The sequence below is a fragment of the Sapajus apella genome, unplaced genomic scaffold, assembly GCF_009761245.1.
Source record: "Sapajus apella isolate SASKATOON/1434 unplaced genomic scaffold, GSC_monkey_1.0 scaffold18, whole genome shotgun sequence".
NCBI classification, from domain to species: domain Eukaryota; kingdom Metazoa; phylum Chordata; class Mammalia; order Primates; family Cebidae; genus Sapajus; species Sapajus apella.
In genome coordinates this window covers 14,012,572-14,033,271 of record NW_022436958.1, presented here as the reverse complement: position 1 = coordinate 14,033,271, position 20,700 = coordinate 14,012,572, and the positions used below count along the sequence as shown (strand labels likewise).

The following is a 20,700-nucleotide window of genomic DNA, read 5'->3' as shown; positions in this document are numbered from 1 at the left end:
TGTGTGTATGAGAATGGGCAGAACACGAGTGTACATATCTACTTTTATTTTTGTTTTTATTGTATCATCTGAGGTTCATTCCTCTTGAAAGAAAAAGGATCAAAGGGGCAGAGGAATGTATAATGAAGACACTAAATGATTTAGTCAATTTCAGAGAAATGGTTATCTTATTTATTTATAACAATAAAAATGGTAATTTTGTTTTAATTATCTGAGTAATTGCAATTCCCCTTGTTATGACTCCAGGAAAGAGTGTGACTTTGGGAGATATCGTGCAGATATGTTGTCACTGATTGCTAACTAGTATATACTAAATTAACAAAGCCAACATTGTAGCTTACCATACCCGTTAGGATTAATATTCCTTTCTGGTTATTTTTCCAAAAGTTTGGAAGGCATAGGTGCCTGTGTTTTTATCTAATCACTTCAAAATCACCAATAAGCAGTTGTATTGCAGTTGTATTCTGTGAAAGGTTTTAAACAATAATATCTAGATCAATCATGAGTTTTAGGAAATTATTTTTGTAGATATTTTTCTCTGCTGCCAGAACTTCGGAAATGTTCCATAGAGTGAAAGCCCAATAGGACTTCTGGTTACCATCAGGCTTCTGGAATTTCAATAGAAATGAAAGACAGTGTATGTAAAAACTTCTTAAGATTTTATGAGCCTGTTTAACTTCCTGCAATTTGTTTTTTTAGAAGGTATGTTTATTATTTCCTATCTGATTTCTTTCAGAATGGAGCAGTAAATTCTGAAAATGAGAATGGCCCATGATATTTATCCCTAGGTCTCTCCTCTCAGCCTCAGATGCATAAACACAGCTGCCCATGTGACACGTCTACTTGGGTCACACTCAGGGACCTCAGGGATCACACACCAAAATGGGTCTCTTGATTCCTTGACCTCGCCTCCTTCTCTAGTCTTTCCAACCAAGAAAATGGCACTGATATCCACACAGTTGCCAAGCTAAAAAGTTTATTTAAACATTTTAATTCCAATTTATAGCCTACAGAGCAAAAAGAGCATAAAGCATATGCATCTGATGCATACAGTTCAACCAAACTTCTACTTATGAATATGCTGCGTAACCACCACTTGGATCATTTCCAAGATGCCAGAAGGTTCTTCTGTGACCCTCTGGGAGTCATTGATTTCTCGTTTTTCACTCTTGCTGTTCTTCCATAATTTATCTCAAGCCTTTTCACTTTTATTCATTTTCTCTTCTTTCACCATGATAATCTTTCACCTGGACAATTCAAATAATGGTCTCCCCACTTTTTCTTTCACCAATTCATTATGTCTACAGAGTAATCTTTTAAAAAATACAACACAGATCATTTCATCCCATTCATCCTTAATCTTGCATTTACACTTAGAATAAGAGGAAAATGCATTATTAAGGCTTACAATGAATGCCTTTAAAAAGTGGTCCCTGGAAACCTTCCAATCTCATCCCCTCTGCTCTCTGCATCACTGCTTCCAGGTGTCTGAGTTTGCTGCTGGCTGGTTTTGGTTGTTGTTGCTGCTGCTTCTTTGAACTCCTATAAAATGCCCTTAAGGCCTTTTGCACAGTGTTCCTTTGATATGAAGGTATTTCATCTTCTTTTTCTCTCCTCCCACCCCACTTCCATTCCACACTCATGCCCATACTTACATATTCTCTTCAGTTGGCTACCTCCTTCTCATCCTCCTTTCTCAGTTTAAGCATCACTTCTCCATAAAATGCTTTTACACCCAACCTTAAAGACAGTTTTCAATTACTCCCAGAAAGTCATGTCCTTTTTCTTTACACCACTGAACACAGTTTGCAATTTGTATATTTAAGAGTTTCTTCTAGTTGTGTATCACCTAACCTCTTCTAACTGAGATCCTTAGGGAGGAACCAAAGATGTTATTTCAATCCTGCGTTCTTAACAACAGCACTGCACGCAGCATATAAGAAGTACTTAGTAAATAATTACTGAATGAATAAATAAATGAATGGCTGTGTGCTTGTCTCTGAGAACAGTGCAAAAAGGAAAAACTGAGCAGAAACAGAGGATGATGTAGACAGCGCTTCTGAAGAAAGGTTTACCATGAGAAACTTTTCTTTTTAATTAAATGTATTTCAGAAATGGATCCTGGAAGATGTCTGTTTTCTTGAGCCCAGCACTACTCTGAGAAAAGCATGTCCTCCTAGAATATCCCTGGAGAAGAATTCTGCTGACATAAGTTAGTTTCTCTCCTGGCTAACTCACATGTCCCTTCATCACCACAGTCCATCTCGCTCCATTGGGTTGGGGCACCACCTGGAGCAAGATATTTGCAGACACCTTACTGGTTTGTTTCTGTAATTCCAATAGACTTGGCAGATGATCTGAATCCCGGAACATGGTGCAGGCTGAAAGCAGGGGATGGAGTAGCGTGGGGAGGCTTAAAAGAAGGATGGTAGGAAATCTTTTAGGGGACGAATATAAGGTTGGATTCTATGTGAGTAGTGAATTTTTAATTTTGTTTTGTTTTGTTTTCTTTTTTTGCATTGCATTTCACCTCTGATCATCCTAAGCCATAGTAAAATGTCGTTAAATACCATAACCTGGTGAGTATGGTACTTTGGGTATTTCAAAGTGGACACTGGTTCAATGTTTGGTGCTTAGCCATAATAAGGCAGAATGGCAGCAGCCCAGAGCAGAGTTATGATGTGGAAAGAGGTATCCAACAAAGATGTTTAAAGCAGCAGATCAGAACAAGAGCAGACAAATCACTACAGGATGGATTTGTCCAACATGTCAGCATTCCTTAGGATTTACAGAAATACAAGAGGGAGAGAGCTGACTTCCCATGGCTGTACAGGATAGGACACATTCCATGTCAGTTGGTATTAATGAGATGAGTGATCCCTGAAGCCTAGAGAACTTGGAGACATTTGGGTTACCCTTCTTGGTTAACAAGGCTTAAAATTTTCTCATTTAGACATTCCTATCTCAAAGTATATTGCAACTCAGAAAAATATCCACTACATTAGGGGCTTTAAATTTTTTTTAAAAAGTAGAAACACTGGCTGAATTAACTGGATCATCCATCTGGTACACTTTGGATCGAATCAGCACAATTTTCTTTGTTCAAAACTCCTAAAGTGATCAGCCAACTTAGGAAATGGGAAATTTAACGGACGTAGTGTAGAGAAAGGTCATTTTTGTCCCTGCTGCTCTGTCAGAGTGTATATGGGAGTGACAGAGTTAGGTTTTTAGGAATCCTAGTTACAAAAGAAAACAATGTTTAGGGTGTGGAGTAGTGAGAGAAGACTGGAGTATGAGAAGTGACACATTGCCAAAGGAATATTCTGCTGCCTTGTAATTTTGCTTTTGCTATATTCAATCATCTTTAAGTGAGTCAGCAATGTAATTGGATGCAGTTGCTAAAATATCCAAATAAAATAATCAGCCCTATCCAACTGAATATTTTGGAGGGTGAGAGAGAAACAGAGAACATTTATAATATGTGGCTTTACTCCCCACACTACTGCTCAACAAATTTCACTTAAATTCTGAATGATAAAGATGAGATTGTTTTACTGGCTTTGTGGGATAATTGACCCAAGTCATCTGTGTATTTCATGGAATAATGTGCCTCGATCTAAGAGTAAATACTTAAAGTATTTATTTTCAAGTAGAGATGATCACGTGTGTCATTCCTGGCTGAAACATGAGTGCAGCAAAAACAGGCCGTATCTCTATATTCATGATTTAGAATAGAGGCTGACATTCATCAGGAACTTACTTTGTGCCAAGCCCTGCACTAAGAACTCTGCTTGCATATTTCATGCCATCCTAGCAACAATCCTTTGAGATTGGTACCATAATGATCCCATATTCCACATATGAGGAAAGATATGCTCCAAGAGGTTCCCCAACCTACCCAAGTCCTCACTGCTGGGAAGGATTCAGACCAGAAGTTGGGTAGCGCTGTTTGAGTTCAGAAGCCATGATCTGCCTGCTATGCAACACCACTGCAGCCAATCAGTAGCAGCAGCGATCACTGCTATGTTTCCTATGGATGCAGAGTAAAATGAATGAAAGAGCAACAGGGTCCCTAGTGCTGGAAATATTAGTCAAGAAGTTTGTAGTTCATTCACATATTGTCAACCCCAATTTTGGCATCTGATTATAGCCAAGGTGTGGAACAGTGACTGAAATCAGGAGTCATCATCCCTGGAGCTGGCATTGGCTCCTGCTGTGAGTCCTTGGAAAAATCATTTAGGCTACCTGCACCTACATGTGTGATGTGAAGGGGTTAAATGATCTTATAAGTCAGAAAGCTTTTCCAGCTCTAACATTCCAAGAGTCTAAAAGTCATGAGAGTATGAATCTTCTCCCATCCTCAGCAAATGGGATTAATTTCTAACATGCTCTGTGGCACACTCTGATGTTGCCTGCCCAATGATGTAACTCAAGATCAATGTAGGTCTTGTAAATGGACTTTGGCCAAAGGAAAAGAAAGTTGTACCACCTGGCCACTTGGCAGCAGACAAAAACTTGCAAAAAGGCGGGCAAGAAAACACTTTGCTATCATTGCTCCAGCATGTTTTTATCCAATGTATTTTCTCTCACAGATTGTCTCTACTTGCAAGCTTCCAGGATTTTTAGATGGAATTTTCATCATAGTTGGTTATAGCTTCTCCAGTGGCCTGTCTTCTGGAATTAGCAATTCTCACAAGTAGAAAAGTTTGTTAAGAAGTGGAAGAGTGATTTGCATGTATATGTGTTTACTTTTCATAAATACTTTTATAAATTCTGAGATATGGAGTCTGATTCTCTCCTAAATCAGGTTGCCTGATAAAACACAAGGTTGAAGTTAAATTTAAATGTCAGGTAAATTAGGAATTACACATGATACTCTTATACTAAAAAAATATTTCTTATCTAAAATTGTATTTGATAAATATGGCAGCCTTACTCATGGAAGAAATAATATTTTATTTAGCTTTTTGAGTGGGATTTAGGTCAAAGCTGTCATAAGCTATAACACTGACAATTTGGACTTGCATTTATTACTTTGCCCATGTCAATACTCTAGTGTTAAACATTTCCCATGCTATCAATGTGCTTTCAGTGAGTGTGTTTGTGTTTAAATTTCTGAGGTTATAAGTTTCTCTTTTTTAAAGGAACACACACACACACACACACACACACACACACACACACACACGCACACCATGAAACTCATTCATAAAAATCAAAGAGATCCTAAGCATTGATATGAGGACTTCTAAAGAATGTAGCATATTTTGGCTAACATCTGTGACTGTGTTCTTTGAACTAATTGGGAAATATTGCATGCTGGCAGGCTTTAATAGAGAAGTATGTTTTCTCTTAAGGGTGATTTGTCTAATTGGCTGTAGAAATGCTTTCTCTCTGCTTCAGAAAGCTTTTTTTCCATTTGCTAATGGTTCAGCTTCCCCACCCTTCCCCCACTCCAAGGCTGATGTTACACAGAGTTCACTGACCTCTCTTTGGAATTCTGTCATTAATCCGGACAAGGGTTCAGACCTGAATCAACTTGAAACAATGCATTTCACGTTCTGGCTAGCAATGACTTCCTTTACACAAGGTGTTGGAAGAGATGATCTCTGAAGTTCCATAGTCTGCCATTTCTCATCCAAAGTAGGGATGGGCCTAGGGAGTGGGAGGAGGATAAATCAAGAAAGTACGAAATAGGGTTTTAGTTATGGTTTCATTTCAAAGCTCTCCCATCCTGGGCCCTTTGGCTACAGTGAGACTAGGTTGCCCCAAAAATATGTATATTTAAAAAAATCTTCTGCTTCTTAAATGTCTTCTGGATTCCAAATAATTTAACATTTTGCTATAAAAACACAAAATTTAGCTATAATATTAGAGACTCCAAAAATTGTGTCTGTATCATCCTATATATCAAGGTATTGAATGCATCTTAATATGTGAGGAAAATTTTCAGGTTGATGCTTGGCAAAGGAAAGGTGATATCCAGGAGGCCACACAAAATGAACAGAGACGCTGGTTCAGGTGACTGTATTAATGTGGAGAGCCAGACAACTGGCTAGGTCAGGAAGCCAAATGAGTCATACTGACTCATATTTTCATACCATTGCAAAGACAATGCATATGGAAGGACTGCGTGATCTGTTCTCAGACTAGATTAATTTCTAGTTTCATAACCTTCATTGCCCTTAATACAGCAGAGAGGACACTGATGTCATTGGCAGTATGCTGCAGAAAAACAGGTGAAGATAAACACTGGTGCCCTTCCTCTGCCAAACAGTCAAACCCTGAAGAAGAGAGAAGATGTGAGTCTCATTATTTCCTTTTGAAGGGTAAAATCAAGGTTATTTCAATGTATTTTTCAACATCAGCTTTGGTGAGAAAATCGGTTTGATTTCTAACTCAGAGACTCATGTTTGATATTACTGCAAAATAGTTAAAGGCATAGAATACCTCCTAGAAAGAAAGATTCCATACTGCTACCTATACAGAAATGATTTGTAACTCATCCTTCATCCCAAAACTCAGCTTTTTATTATTTATTTATTTATGTGCTAAAGAAGTACATTGCCGAAATATCCATTTAAGATGTAAACCTTTATCACAATAACTGTTCTTCCACCTAGTGAAATCTCAAATATCCCTTTAAAAAAAAAAGTACATAGAGTATATCTGACTCAGCCCTCTCAAGAGAAAGAGAGAAAAAATGAAATTCATGGGAAAGGATGCTTCTTGGTGGAGGGGACATGCATTGGACAGGTTTACTATTGGGAGAAGTAGCTTTGACAGGCTAAAAAGTCATCTTTTACAGGCCTCTGTCTGGTCTTTGAAGTCCCTTCTGATTGAGATTTGTCTAAGTTTTCACGACCTCTCTCTTCCCTTTTCTTCATTGAAAATAACAGCAAGTAGTTTAAAAGACGTAAAACTTGATGCATCAGGAGGAAAGATCTCTCTGGTTCATTACAATTATCATTTATTAATTACTACATGAGCGGTTTGTGATTGTAATGGTCTTAGTTTAGTCTCCCTTTAGAGAGTCAAGCTAAATTTTTTTAAAAAGCAAATGGTTGACTTCCAAGTAAGTGTGTTCCTATGAGCTTTTTCTGTTTCCTTAGTGTTCAAAAGATGAATACAATGTGGTTTTAAAAAATTTAATAAAAGTAAGTTTCTGATATCTGATTTGTGCTGAATTTTTCTTTTTCTTTTAAAGATAACCCCCTATCATATCCCATGATTTAAACCTAATTAACCTAGGGAAAAAGGAATGAAAAAAAATGGCATTGCATTTGTGTTATGGATCTTTTCAGTACTTATTACAGAGGTCAGAACTCTATGAAGAAGCAATGTTTTCTTATCATTGTTTCCAGTTAGCTTTGTTTGATGAATGAAATTAGATACAATGTGAGCAGAGTTCTTCTAATAGTAGGATGGTTCATAAATTCTTAAAGAAACAATAATGATTGCAAAGGATTTTTATTTGAATGGTTTAGTTTGGCATAGTATTGCACTTTTAAAGAATAGATTTGCGTATTCCTTATCAGCTAAACCAGCCATGACTATATAATTGTAAAACCCCAAAGTGTTTAGGATGAGTTCAACAGAAAAAAAAGGTGACAGCATTAAACTTTGTCTTTAATGCATTTCTTCATTATTACCAGATACCAGTGGGATTTGGTGATACAATTATGAGACTATGCCTAAGGAGAACAATAAAATAATTTGATAAATGAGACTATTGAAATTAAATAAGTTTAAAAATCATTTAAATGGTAATATTAATAATTTAAAACAAAAGATAGCCAAACCAGCAAGAGATTTATAGGTATAAATAAATATCTGTTTTACATGTGTCTTCATTCTGAAAAATAGGGATACTCACTAAAATGTTTCTAGGAAAATGATTGTATTTGTCAGATACCAACAAAATAAAGTGGAAAACCAGACTAGTTATTGACTTGAATAAAGCCATTCTATCTTCTACCTCCAAGAATAAAAACAAAAGCATATAAACACAGAAGCATATAAGAACAGATACCAAATTTACATCTCAATCATCAAATATTTCCAGATGACAGACATTTCTGAGGGCTCAGTGTCTGTCTTTGCTTTAATAGGAAAATAAATGGCCTTTGAAATAAAAATGAAATGTTTTATTTCTTATACAAAATATTCTTGTGATGACTAGAAGAAAACCAGTGACTAAATTCAACAAAGATTCAAATATTTCATGACACTTCTAGGTCACATTCACACATATTTTTCTTTGCTTTTCTACAATAAGTTCAAGTGAGTAAATATGGAGTTGGCATGAAAGCCTGATGAGAAGCTAGATTTCCAACTTTATATTACTTTGCGTACTTTCTTCTCTTGATAATTGAAAATTCATTTTTGCAATTTACATTGCAAATCTATTAACAGGATACAAACTGCTATACCTACATTTTTACGTGCTCTCTTTCCTACCTAAGTAACTCTGGCTTCCCTGACTTTCTCACATTTTTCTGAACAAAAACAGTCAGGGCTAACTATGAGTGGAGAAATGAGAATTTCGGTTTTTATATCATTGATTTGAATAAATTTTTTGAATAAAATAGTAAATTGGAAATTCAGTCTCAATGATCGTGGTTTCCACCTTAGGGTCATCCTCTGAAACACACACTACCTGTACTTTGTTCTGCATTTGGTCTCTGTCCTTCATTCTGATAATTTCAGCAATGCACATAATGAAGACACAATCCTCTCCCCCTCTTCTTATCTTGTTAATTTTCAGACCTTAGAAGTCTACCATATTGATGTTGGAAACTCCTAGCTTTGTATGTAGTTTGATCTCATTCTGTCTTCAAGCTGTGTGCAGCATGTTAAACATCCTTAAGTTACCCAATTATTGTCTCTCTGGAAGCCCAAGGTATAATACAATGTCTCAAGTATCTTTTCATGTACCCCTGCTTTTCTATTTCTGACCCCCACAAAATCAGAGAAACTCTAAACAACATTATGTCTCCTTTTGAACTAAAATTGGCTTATTCCTACAAATTCCCTTTTTTTCTTTTCTTCAGATGTTAGCATCCTCTGTGTTTATTATGCTCCAGTGTTCCATCCCTCCCAATTTATTTACAACCCATTAAAAGCCAAACATTTGGAAGCAAATCCAGTGTAAATATTGGAAAGATTCCTGGTTCTAATTGAGATATATTGACTTAGTCTTCACAAACTCAAGGCATGTATTTTAGCATTTTTCTTTCCATTTTCCCTGTGTATTCTATCTAAACTGCACGCGCGCGCACGCACACACACACACACAAACACACACACACACACACACACTCAATTTAAAAAAATAGGTCTGTGCTCAAGCAGGAATTGTCAAAATAAAAGTAGATTAGAGTCTTTGAAGAGAGGTCTTAAGAGCATACTGCTCCCCAAAATCGCTGGTTTCAGAATGGCTTTAGGGCTCTGAGATTGAAAAGTGGAGTTTCTTCTTTCTGATTGCAAAAGTAATAAATGCCTGTGAAGAGGATTTTGAAAATACAAGAAAAAAAATTCAAGCAAAAGAGAATCTTATGTACAATCTCACCACGAGAGAAAACCACTGTTTACACGTTACTATATTTCCCACATATGTTATGGCAATTAAAAAATGTAATCACTCTAGAGAGATAACTTATACCCAGCTTATAGTTTTCCTCTTAGTATTTCATAATGAGCATTACATTTACATTCTCTGAAAACACATGGCGTATATGTACTAGCATTCATTTAGCCATGCTAGGAACTTTAAAAATCTATTCTTCTGCTCAAGAAAATAATTTCTTACATGTATGTAATTCTCAAAGGGCTTTCAGATACTTTACCCAACTTAGATCCTCAACAGAACAAGAAAGATATTATTGTCATCTTCATTTCACAGATGAATAGCTGAGTCCTGAAAGATTTGTGCCTGGACCCAAGATGAGAGGGATCTGAGCCAGTGCCCGTAGGTATCTGCTTCACCTTTGTTCGCGGTGTCAGTGGCAGAGGAAAGCCAATGATGACCAAACCTGAATGTTACAAACTGATCGGAAGACCATGCACAATCCTGTCTTTGTGTTCCCTGCTTCTGTTAATGGTGCCTTCCCAGAACCTAAAGTTGAGTGTCGTCTTTAAGAAATCTCCCTTCTTTATGCTAATATGGAATGGCAGAAAAAGCAAATCTCTGTGGCTCACAGAAAAATTCTGAACTCTGTGACTGGAAATTAATGCTGTTTGTAGTCTAGACCCTGCCACCTCTCCCACATCCACCCACTATACACCTGATGCAAGTTTTTCTCCAAGTATGAACTGTGCTCCCTTCACAACAGAATCACTTGTGATGATGGTTCATGATAGGTTCTGGGGCCCCACTGAGACCACTGAAATATAATTTCTCGAGGTAGACATGAGAACCTTCCATTTTAAATAGTTTATTATTCTTAAGTATGAGAATGCAGGAATGTTCCAGGGAAACTGAACCACTCTCTTTCTTAGCATGCCCATATTCCCCACCATCTGTGCTTTTCTCAGATGGTTCCTCTTTTCAGTTTCTGCATGCTCAACTCTTGTTCACTGATACGGTTTGGCTGTCTCCCCACCCAAATCTCATCTTGAATTGTAGCTCCCATAATCCCCACATGTTGTGGGAAGGAACTGGTAGGAGGTAATTGAATCATGGGTCTAGGTTTTTCCATTGCTGTTCTCATGATAGTGAATAAGTCTTATGAGATCTGATGGTTTTATAAAGGGCAGTTCCCCTGCACACTCTCTTGCCTGACGCCATGTAAGATGTGCCTTTGCTCCCACTTTGCCTTCTGCCATGATTGTGAGGCCTCTCCAGCCATATGGAACTGTGAGTTCATTAAAACTCTTTTTCTTTATAAATTATCCTGTGTCAGATATGCCTTTATTAGCAGCATCAAAACAAACTAATACACTCACTCCTCAAAGCCCAGCTGAAATGCCACCTTTCTTAACAGCACTACCTGGGTGGCACCATCTCTAAATAACTTCTCCTTTTCCTGAGCTCCTATGCACTCACTACTTACTGAAGGAACCCACATTGCTCACTCTCCTACCGTACTTTAGAAACTGCATTTACTGAGTAACTCTGTCACATATCTTTAAATTAGTTATGAAACTTAAGGCAACATTTTTTATCTGGAGGCATTATGATGCTTCTATTTGTGTTCAAGAGTCTTAATTTGCAAACCTTTGGTCATTCTCTTTGGATACACAGACATTCAGCTGGAATCTGAGTCAAGAATCTTCATGAAGAAGGAATGACTTCTATACCACTTCTTCCCAAAGACTGCTCATGGATGTTTTAAGAAAATCCAGGCCACCTATCATGGACAGCATGGGAAGTAATACATAGAAGTAGACTGTGTGACTTGGAGCAGAGCTCACAAGTTCAAGTTTATGTAGCAGCCAGGCAAGTAATGTAAGTGAACGAAGGTGATTCCAGGCAAGGTACTAAGTAGCTTTGGGTATTAGACATTATATTGGGCCACAGTGGAGGCCATGGTGGCCTAGGGGAGGCAGCCTTGTGCAGAGAGTCAATAGATTCCAGGTAATCATCACCAGTCATGATTGCAGGCCCAGTGTTGCAAATATTCAACATTTTTAAGAGACAGCTTCTGATTTTTTAATATTGACAATTAATTCAAGTTTAAAACACCAGGTAGGCAGTGCAGGCCAAGACATTTACAGGTAATTTATTTCATGCAGCACAATGCCATAAACCAGGATTTTACAGCTTTCTCTTTTCCTGAAACACTGTTTGAGTCAGCGCCTTCTATCCTTAAGAGTCTTAAGGGAAGGTAGAAATTATTTCCATCTAGTTCTTCTTCCAGTCAGGAAAAAAACAAAAAATAAGTCTAGCAGTTCCTAGATTTGGATATTCCAGAAATTCTGAGAAAGAGCTAAGCCAAGTATAGATGCTCTGACTCCAGGCTCAGAGTTCCTGAGAGGGAGAGATGGGGTACGGTGTTGGGGGTGGGGTGCAGATTGGTTTCTCCCTCAGTAGAGCAGGCTGCATATGTGCTTAGTCATATCTCACTTTCACGAGGTGTGAGTAATTAAGGAACTGCGTGCTGTTTCTACTATCAGAAGTACAGGCTCCTGGGAACCAGTCTGAAGCAGGCTGGGGTAGACTGGGGTGGCTCTAACACTTTCTGGCTTCAAGCTGTGGCCTGAGGATCTTGACTATATTTTCTAGCTTTGATGATACAATGGCAGTGACTAGTTAGGGCATTGTTATTTTATAATTTATAAAATCATTTTATAATTTGATTGACATAAACATTGTCAGTGTAAGTGATGTGCATTTACTAGTGCATTGGTGACATTTATGGAAGGAAATGTTTTGTGGGCCTTTTAAGCCCAGGGAATCTCAAAACAGGAGAAGGAATTGCTTTCAGTTTGTTTGATGTCTGTAATTAGAGGTCATTAGAGGAGTTCCTGTTCTCCTAAGGGTTGTCACCTCTGTTTTCTATGGCCACATACAGAGGCAGCTGTAATTTGCACAAGGTCAGTCAGACTTGTTCCCTAAGTGACAGTGGTAATAAGGGATGTGTGTGGTGAGTGCAGCTAAGTTTGTGTGTGGTGCCATTCCTAGGGCAGCCCTTCCTCCCATGGCATCTGACCTCCTCGGAACACAGCTCACCTATGCTCCAGGGTCCCTTTGAGGTCACTGAGCTCTGCTTCACACATTGTCTTTCAGATTAGAAGGGGTCCAGGGCCGCACAGTGCAGTTCTGGCAGACTAGGGGTCTCATAGGAGCCTCGCCACTAAATCTGATACCCGAGTTAAGCAAGCCTCAGCTTCCTCATCCCATTTTTAAACTGTTTGCACCACATGACATGCCAGGGAAACATGGCACATAGGTAAATTAAGATAAGTAGCCAACCAAATCCCGTGTGCCTCCCTATGCTGACGAGAGAGACACTTTATTGCTCTACCTCATAAACTTGGGATCAGCCCCATGAGCCATGAGGCAGGTAAAGGGGAAATTTGACAATTGCCTGGTAATTGTCATAACCTGACTTGCATTTTGAGCACTTGGCTCATCCTGACATTAGCTGAACAACTGAGTGTCTGTTTCCTTTGCGGTTTCCTGGATGATTAAGATGCCCATTGTTTTTAATAAAATAAAATAAATACACATATTTTAATACAATAAACAATAATACATTTAAATTTTATAATACATTAAAATTTAATGAGATACAATTAAATAATAAAAAATAAAATATTATTTTTGATAAAATACATTTAAAAATCTTATCTTCAATCAAATAACAAATATTCTGGAAATTCTTAGATGTCAGCTGTGTTCTCTGCAGAGCAGCTATTTAAGTGGTAGCGTGAATCAGTTTATTAAGGAGCATCACAGGACAAGGAACTTCTGTCTAACAGCAGTAACTTCAGTCTGCTTCTCTCACCTTTGAGAGAGAAGTCTGGCCATTTTGTTATATTTTTTTCTTTTGTCTCATAAGTGAACGTGCTGCATATTTCACAGAGGGCAGAAAAGAGGAAGTTCATATTCCTCTGGACACTACCAGGCGCCAGGGCTTAAAGCCCACGTGTCTCTGTGGGTGAGAGGCACGGTTCAAAGCCTCCATCTCCCTAATCGTTAACAAATGTCCTCTCTCCCAGGAGAGAGAGTGAGAAACAATGAGGACATGTAAGAAATAGCTCTTAGCTGGCCTGGGGAGCTCAAGCCTGGGTGCACATCAAAACGATCACCACAGACGCTTCGTGCCAAGCTTGCTGCTCTGAGACACCCAAATGCCCGGCTGCTTAGGTGAACAGTGGCCAAGTGGATTCCAGAAATCTCATGGGAACAGCATCTGCTGCTGCGGCTTCTCTGTGGCTCATTCAAACCCCTGGCACATAAAAGTGGTGGAAAAAGATAACTTTGAACCACCAGGGTAAGGTGTTTACATAGGGCTTGGGCTAACCATTCAGGCCACATGCTTTTATTTTGTTCTACCCCACCCCACCCCTACAATACCTGTGAATGTAAAGCGCTCCACCCTTTCACAACATTTCCTCACTCTTTCATCAAATATTCTTAAGCCCTTCATATCCCAGTAAAGCTGGCATATGGTTGTTGAAATCAGCAGCTACTGCGTATTAGTAAATAGTGCTTAAATAGTCGACTTACAAAGTGTCTGTTCTGACCACAAGTTTCAAGTACCCAGAGCAACAAGGGTAAACACAACAGACTGGGCATGAAGCCTGGGTTTGTGGTTTTCCATGAAGCCCTACAAAAGTGTGACAGGGCTGCCATAAGGGACCGGATAGAGAGGCAGAGTTCTGGGACCCCCACATCCACTTTAATCAGAACAGCCCTGCTTAGCTCTTTCATAATTGCGGCTATGAGTGTTGTTTAACTATATTTTGTATTTAAGTGCATGTTATCATTTAAAGAAAAATAAAGCATAAACAATATCTGAGTATTAAAAAGGAGTTCTAACTTCTTTTTATCACCTTCCAACTCCCAGCTTCTACAAATGATGCACTACAATATAGAGACAGCAAGTGCGCTTGGAATTAATCATGGTTATTTGGAATTATTTGAGGTTTCTGAGGCATCACCTTATGTTAACCACTAAAAAGTACTATTTTTGGCTCCAATACAATTCTCTCAACACATTTGAACACTTTCTATATATGAGACACTCTGCTAGGTGCTAGGAACAGAAGGAACACACCCACTTGGTATCAGCTGCGTAAGGATAATTCAACTTCTATTGCCTTAGTTAGTTGAAACCAAACTTAGCATCTTTCTCACCATCCTTTTTACTACCCCAGCTACACTCCTCCAGCAGACACCAAACTGGCTTTCCCTAACTATTTGTTGAAGTGCCCGTTTATATGATCACTTTTCATACTTTGTTTTCTTTTGTTGCACGTGTCACTTCTCTCACATTGACTTCAACTCCTTGTTCTGATGCAGCACTTTAATAGTTTATACCTAGACTACAATTCTCACTAGATGTTTCTTCAGAGCAGACGCCTGTGGAGTAGCTATGATGACACTGAGGTTGAGGGGAGGAGAAGAGCATGCAGCCCTCCTGAAAGAGTGACATTCACCAACTCAGAGTCAGAGGAAAGGAGCACGGGGTCCCCTGAGTGGTAGGGGAGGAGAGTCAACATCCCTTGTGGGATATGTGAGGCCAGGAGACCAACTTCCTCCTGTTCCATGGTGGTAACCCCTCCAGCAGCCAGGAGGAATTGGATGAGAATTTGGCGTCTCAGGATTGTTCCTGGTAGGAAGTGACCCAGAGAAACAACCATTCTGGCATTTTGACCCAAGTCCTTAATAGTACTCCTCTAGTGCTATCCTTCATCATGTCATCCTTCAAAGCTCTGTTCAAGCTATATTTCCTCCCCAAAACACCCCCTGTATTGTTGCCATTTCCTGACTTCTTTCCCACTCCCTAACTGTATTTGCCAAATAGTTTCCCCCTTCACACTGCTTTAGCCTTTCGTTTACTTGGCATTTTGTTATTGGTATTCAGTGCAGGCTTTTTACTAATTGCTTAATTGTCTTTCAAGGCTATCAGATAGTCAACAAGGCCTGCCTTTCCTTTTTTTTCCTTCTGTGCTAGTTACATAGAGATATCTAAGAAATATGAGGTGCTAGATTAATTTGTACTCAACCCATTCATTTAGGGGGAATAGTGTATAGAGAATCTGGCCTTTGCCATGTACTGACTAAACCCATGTGCTTAATCAGTAATACTGAAAAGCTTTTCTATAACTGAAGAACTAGCCATTGGTGATAAAATCTACGTAAAGATTCTTTGTGATCATGCTTTGTTGATTGTAGTTTGGTTAGAGATATTTACTAGTCTTGTGTGTGTGTGTGTGTGTGTGTGTGTGTGTGTGTGTGTGTGTGATTGATCTTTACATTACTCTTGAAGGGTTTCTTATGAGAGTTAAGTCTAAGAAGTATTTATGTTGTCTTTGAGAAGTAGCCCAATACATTCATTCCTTTTCTTTCATTTATGTCTAGATCTTGTGTGCAACAAACTGAATACGAAACTATTTTCACTGCAGAAATAATGGAAACATCTTTCCATGGCTTTGACTTTCTTCCAAGGGATGACTAGAACATCACAACAGAGGAACGCGGTCATGACCTTTAATGTTTCTCTTTAATGGGGTGGATAGTAAGAGGAAGCTCAGGGAATGATATGCCAAGTAGCCCCCACTGAGTGCTTTGAACTCATCAGTTTTGTAGGATTTCAAGTTAGGTGACTCTATTTTGTTGACTACAAAATAATATATTTATTTATTGCAAAAAAAGTCATTTGTGAGAAATGTGACTGGGACTTAATCTGCAGTCCAATGCTGATAGAAGAAAACTTTAATGAAGATTTTGTGGTCCAGTTGTTTCTCCCGCTACTTCAGAATGCTTTCGGTCACACAGGGTTAAGATAATGGCCATCAGGCCATTTCATTCTTCACATTTCTGGTCAGAGATAAATGAGAATACGCTTCCCTACTGTGCAAACATCCTTTTTATTAATACTGGGTGAACAAGAATGTAAGCACATTTGGCTGCAGAGAAAACTAACAGAATTGGAAATGCAGAGCATTAAAGCTCAGAGTCTAAGAACAGGCTTTCAAAGTACAAGTGAGTTAAAAAAAAAGTATTACAGAATAAGCAGCAAAGCTGAAATGAAAATGGCTCAGCATAATAAACCTGCAGTGTGACACCAATGGATTCCACTGATATACCCAAGTGACCCTCACGTTTTGCTCTTGTAGAAAATAGTTATCGTGCCTCAGAAATGAGGACAGCTCACACTGTCTCTAAGATCCAATAGTTAATGTGTGCTCAGACCATTCAACTCATCTTATAACACGCATTACTTATGCAGACATTTGATGATGAACCCCTAGGTGTCTTGTGACACATATTCTCATATATCATAACTTAGGTTTTACATCACTGTTTTATTTTATCCTACTTCCCATGTAAAGTCTAAACAATTTAAAGTCAAGGACTGTGCCTGCTTCAGTGGTCTGGAGGAAAGAAAAGTCCTTAAACCTTAGTTAAACACAGTGCAGCTGCCTTTGAATAAATGCTCTTTGGGTTCTTAAAGAGTGAAAAAAGACATACTTATTTTTACTTCCGTTCAGAGTGCATAGATGTAGTAGACAGCATGTGCAGGGGAGTGTCTACCTATGCATTCTAATACCAACCAAATAATGAAACAACCGCCAACCAGTCACGCAAAGGACCAAGCCCAAGAGGGTTGCTCAAATTCTTGAACAGTTGTCCTTTTCATGTAAAAGAAAAAAAAAAAAAAAAAAGCACATGTAGCTAGCTTTTGCATTGCTAGGCCAGCCTCCCGGCCCTAAAGATCAGCTTGAACTGAGTGAAAATTAGATAGAATACAGATTCAGTGGCATAAATACTGTCCATGGGCAGAGATGAGAGTATACGGGTTTCCAAATAGGAGAATTCAGCCCATTTTTCACCTAGACATTCTTTGAAGCTTCAGAAGTTTCATTTCATCAGTAGCAAATGAGGAGAATTCTATGGACCAAATGCCCACCTGTAACCCTGAATTGCAGCAATAAAATCATTAATAGCCATTGACTTTCTAGGAATAAAGCAATGTGTTCAAAGTAGACCTTATAATTAGGAGAATGTGCTGTAATCAAGTCTCCAGATCCAGAAAATGGAAGGAAAAAAGGGTCATTTGGTGGAGAAAGGGCTTTGACCCTTTTGATTTTGCAGGACTTTAATAACGTTGGCTCGGTTTGACTTCTCAAGGCTGGAATGTGACCAATACATTAGCAATGCTGATTGGCTTTGATGAGAGGTTTCTGAAAAGAAATACATGCATAGAAGTAAATGAAAACCTTAAGCAAAATTTGGTTTTCATAGGTCAGCTATCTGGATTTGAAAACATAATCCTACCTGATCATTCTCTTTGTTCATTTGTCTGTGTTTTCTTTGTTCTCTTTCCCTCCTGCTTTCTCTCTCATCTCTTTATTTTATTCTTCTTTTTTGTAATATGCTTCTCTTAGAATAAGATTTTCATCTTCAAATGCTGCATTTTCAAGAAAATGTTGAATTTTTAAAATACAATAAGCTGCTTTGCAATCAGTGAATGTACATGGGTTCAGGATAGGCTTTGAATTGTGCTCACATCCCACTGATGTGAACGGGGACATGCAGGAGCCCCGTCTTTGTAGACTTCTGGCAGTACAAGGATAGGTAACAAAATAAAGAAAGACTCTCTATGAGCAGTGTGATCTGCGAAGATGAGACAGAGACCCTGGGATCTGAGTGACTGTGAAATACCCCTAATGAACTCTCTCGCTCCCTTCCCTCTGAGCTCCCTTCCAGAGTAGGGAAGCCTACTCAGCAAGCCATCACGCTTGAAAGTGCAGCAGTTGGAAGAAGAAAGACAAAAGTCTGAGGCTGAAGGGAGATTCTGAATTAGTGATGAGCTGCTGCATCCCACATGCAGAGGCTTCTTTCAGTTCCTGGGGAAAGTGTTTTATTAAACACACCACACTCCTTTGCAGCGTCCTTCGTTAACTTTCTTTTTTGCTAATAGGGTGGCTGGAAATAAGCAGATTGAGTTTTCTATTTATCTACAGGCTATGTAAACAGCTTCTACAGCCCAGAGAGGCAAGCAGTAGGGTTATGTTTAAAGGGTCTGTTATATTTATATTGAATCTGACAAAACACCATTGGCCACATTCACAGGCTATGGAAGCTACTTACAAAAGATGTGAGCTGGAGGAAATTTGGACCTGGAACACATTCGGTGCAAATTTGATTTTGTCTATTTTATCTTTCCATTATCCACATTTGATTCCCCCTCTCCCCCTTTTTCTTTCTTTCTCTCTCGCCTGTGTTTTTGATTTTGATTTCTCCCCGTGGGTTCTTATACAAAGATAACATAATTAATTAATTGGATCCGTTCAGAATGAAAATGCTTAAATTGACTATTTAGACTTATGGAACAAAAAGCAAAACAAAATGCAGCACCAACACAACAACGATCCTGCATTTCACTGGGTTTTCCCTCTTAATAGTTGTGTCCATGCATGGTACTTAGAAACAGCCCTTTTTCAAATGGAAATTTTCAACATCAGAAATGATTGATCTGGACCCACCTTCCCAGAGCAGCCAATTCATACAGTCAGTCTCTTGCATACAATAAGCCACCCTCTGTGCTGAGAGCAGACCCAGGACTGGGGACCAGGGGTGAATTACCCACTGGAGATAATACACAGTAGCTAGTATTCTTGCCTGTAGAGATCAAGTGTCTGGCGGTGGAGATCTGACAAATATCACAGGGAAAATGCACTTTTGTTTTTACAGCACACAGATATACACACAGTATGGAAATTTAGTAAATAGATTGATCTTGATAATTGACTATTCTGCCAGGCCAAATTTGTCCATTCTCAGATTCTTGATAAATTAAATACTATAGAGCTTCAACATTCAATACTACAATTCTACTAAAGACAATTTGGTCTCTTTGAGGATTCTAATGTTTATAGAAATTTTGCAGCATTTATTGGCTAAGTCCAGGAATAATTAAGGAAAAGGCAAGATGAGGAGTGGGTTAAATCAGATCACTTTAGGTGTTATAATTTTATCACTGATATAATTTTTTCAAAGGGTGTCTGAAGTTAATATTGGTCACTGATTAAGATAGTGCCTTTCTGGTTTCCTCAGCATGAAGTTACTATTTTTCCCTCTTAGTATTGTCTTATTAGTAAGGAAGTGACCAAGTCCAGGTTAAATTTAAGAAGAGAACAATGGAGCTCCGCATTCTAGAGTATTTTGTTTTTGAAATATTTTTTGAAATTCTTTTGTAAGGAAGGTTTGTCACTTCCTCCCCATTTGTGTATTTACTTATTCAATGATTTATTTATATCAATATAGATGCACACACACACACACACACACACACACACACACATATATATATATATATACACACACACATATACATATATTTTATAATTTGGGTTATAATCTAATACTAACTTGTTTTGTTATTCGAATTCTTCTAGCTTTGACCTTGGGAAAAATAGTGTTGATGTGTTCAAACTACAACAACTTAAGAGTGTCTTTTGTAGCATGACAGCAATAATTGTATTAACCGAAGTGGAGTGAAAGTAAATTTTAAGCAAATTTCTACAAGAGAAACTCCTAGAGTACAGCCAGGAAATTGCACAATAGGTATCATTCAGTGGTGGAGCAGCAGTTCGTGGTGATGGTATCATGCTTAATGAAGGTAATGAAAAGTAAGAAATGCAATGGAGAGCTGACGTTGCATTGGCTGCATTTAATCACATTGGAAGGAAGCTTTGTATCAACTGATGACAAGTTTGTGCTTTAGAGTATACTGCTTTGAAGATGATGTCTGCCTAAATGGATCAGAAATGTTAACACAAAGAATATATAACATAAATTTTAATCTTAACATTACTCATTGTAATATATTGAGAATCAAGATTTGTATCATTGGAATAATAAATACGCTAACCTGTAACTCACAGTCCTACATGTGAACCACTATCACATAGTGAGCTAATCAAGTATGAAAAATAGGTCTTGTAAACAATATGGGTACTTGGTTTTTATGAGAGAGGAAAAAACAAGAAATGGAAATAGTAGCATGGTTATTGGCAGAA

At 38.3% G+C, this 20,700-nt stretch overlaps 2 long non-coding RNA genes across 3 annotated transcripts in view; one reads left to right on the top strand and one right to left on the bottom strand.

Moving 5' to 3' along the window:
- LOC116556989 overlaps window positions 1-6,192 on the bottom strand; it is a 22,955-nt gene extending 16,763 nt beyond the window's left edge. Inside the window, exons 1-3 of one of the 2 annotated variants that reach the window (XR_004271300.1) lie at window positions 5,559-6,192; window positions 1,656-1,740; window positions 1,000-1,247 (exon numbers count right to left, since the gene is read on the bottom strand). This is a non-coding gene — a long non-coding RNA (uncharacterized LOC116556989). Of the gene's footprint in view, window positions 1-999; window positions 1,248-1,655; window positions 1,741-5,558 lie in introns of those variants that run through there. The other variant, XR_004271301.1, reaches the window with a different exon arrangement.
- Window positions 4,453-20,700, top strand: LOC116556988. Its single transcript, XR_004271299.1, has 3 exons — window positions 4,453-4,696; window positions 17,771-17,883; window positions 20,077-20,700. It is a non-coding gene; the product is annotated as an uncharacterized LOC116556988 (long non-coding RNA).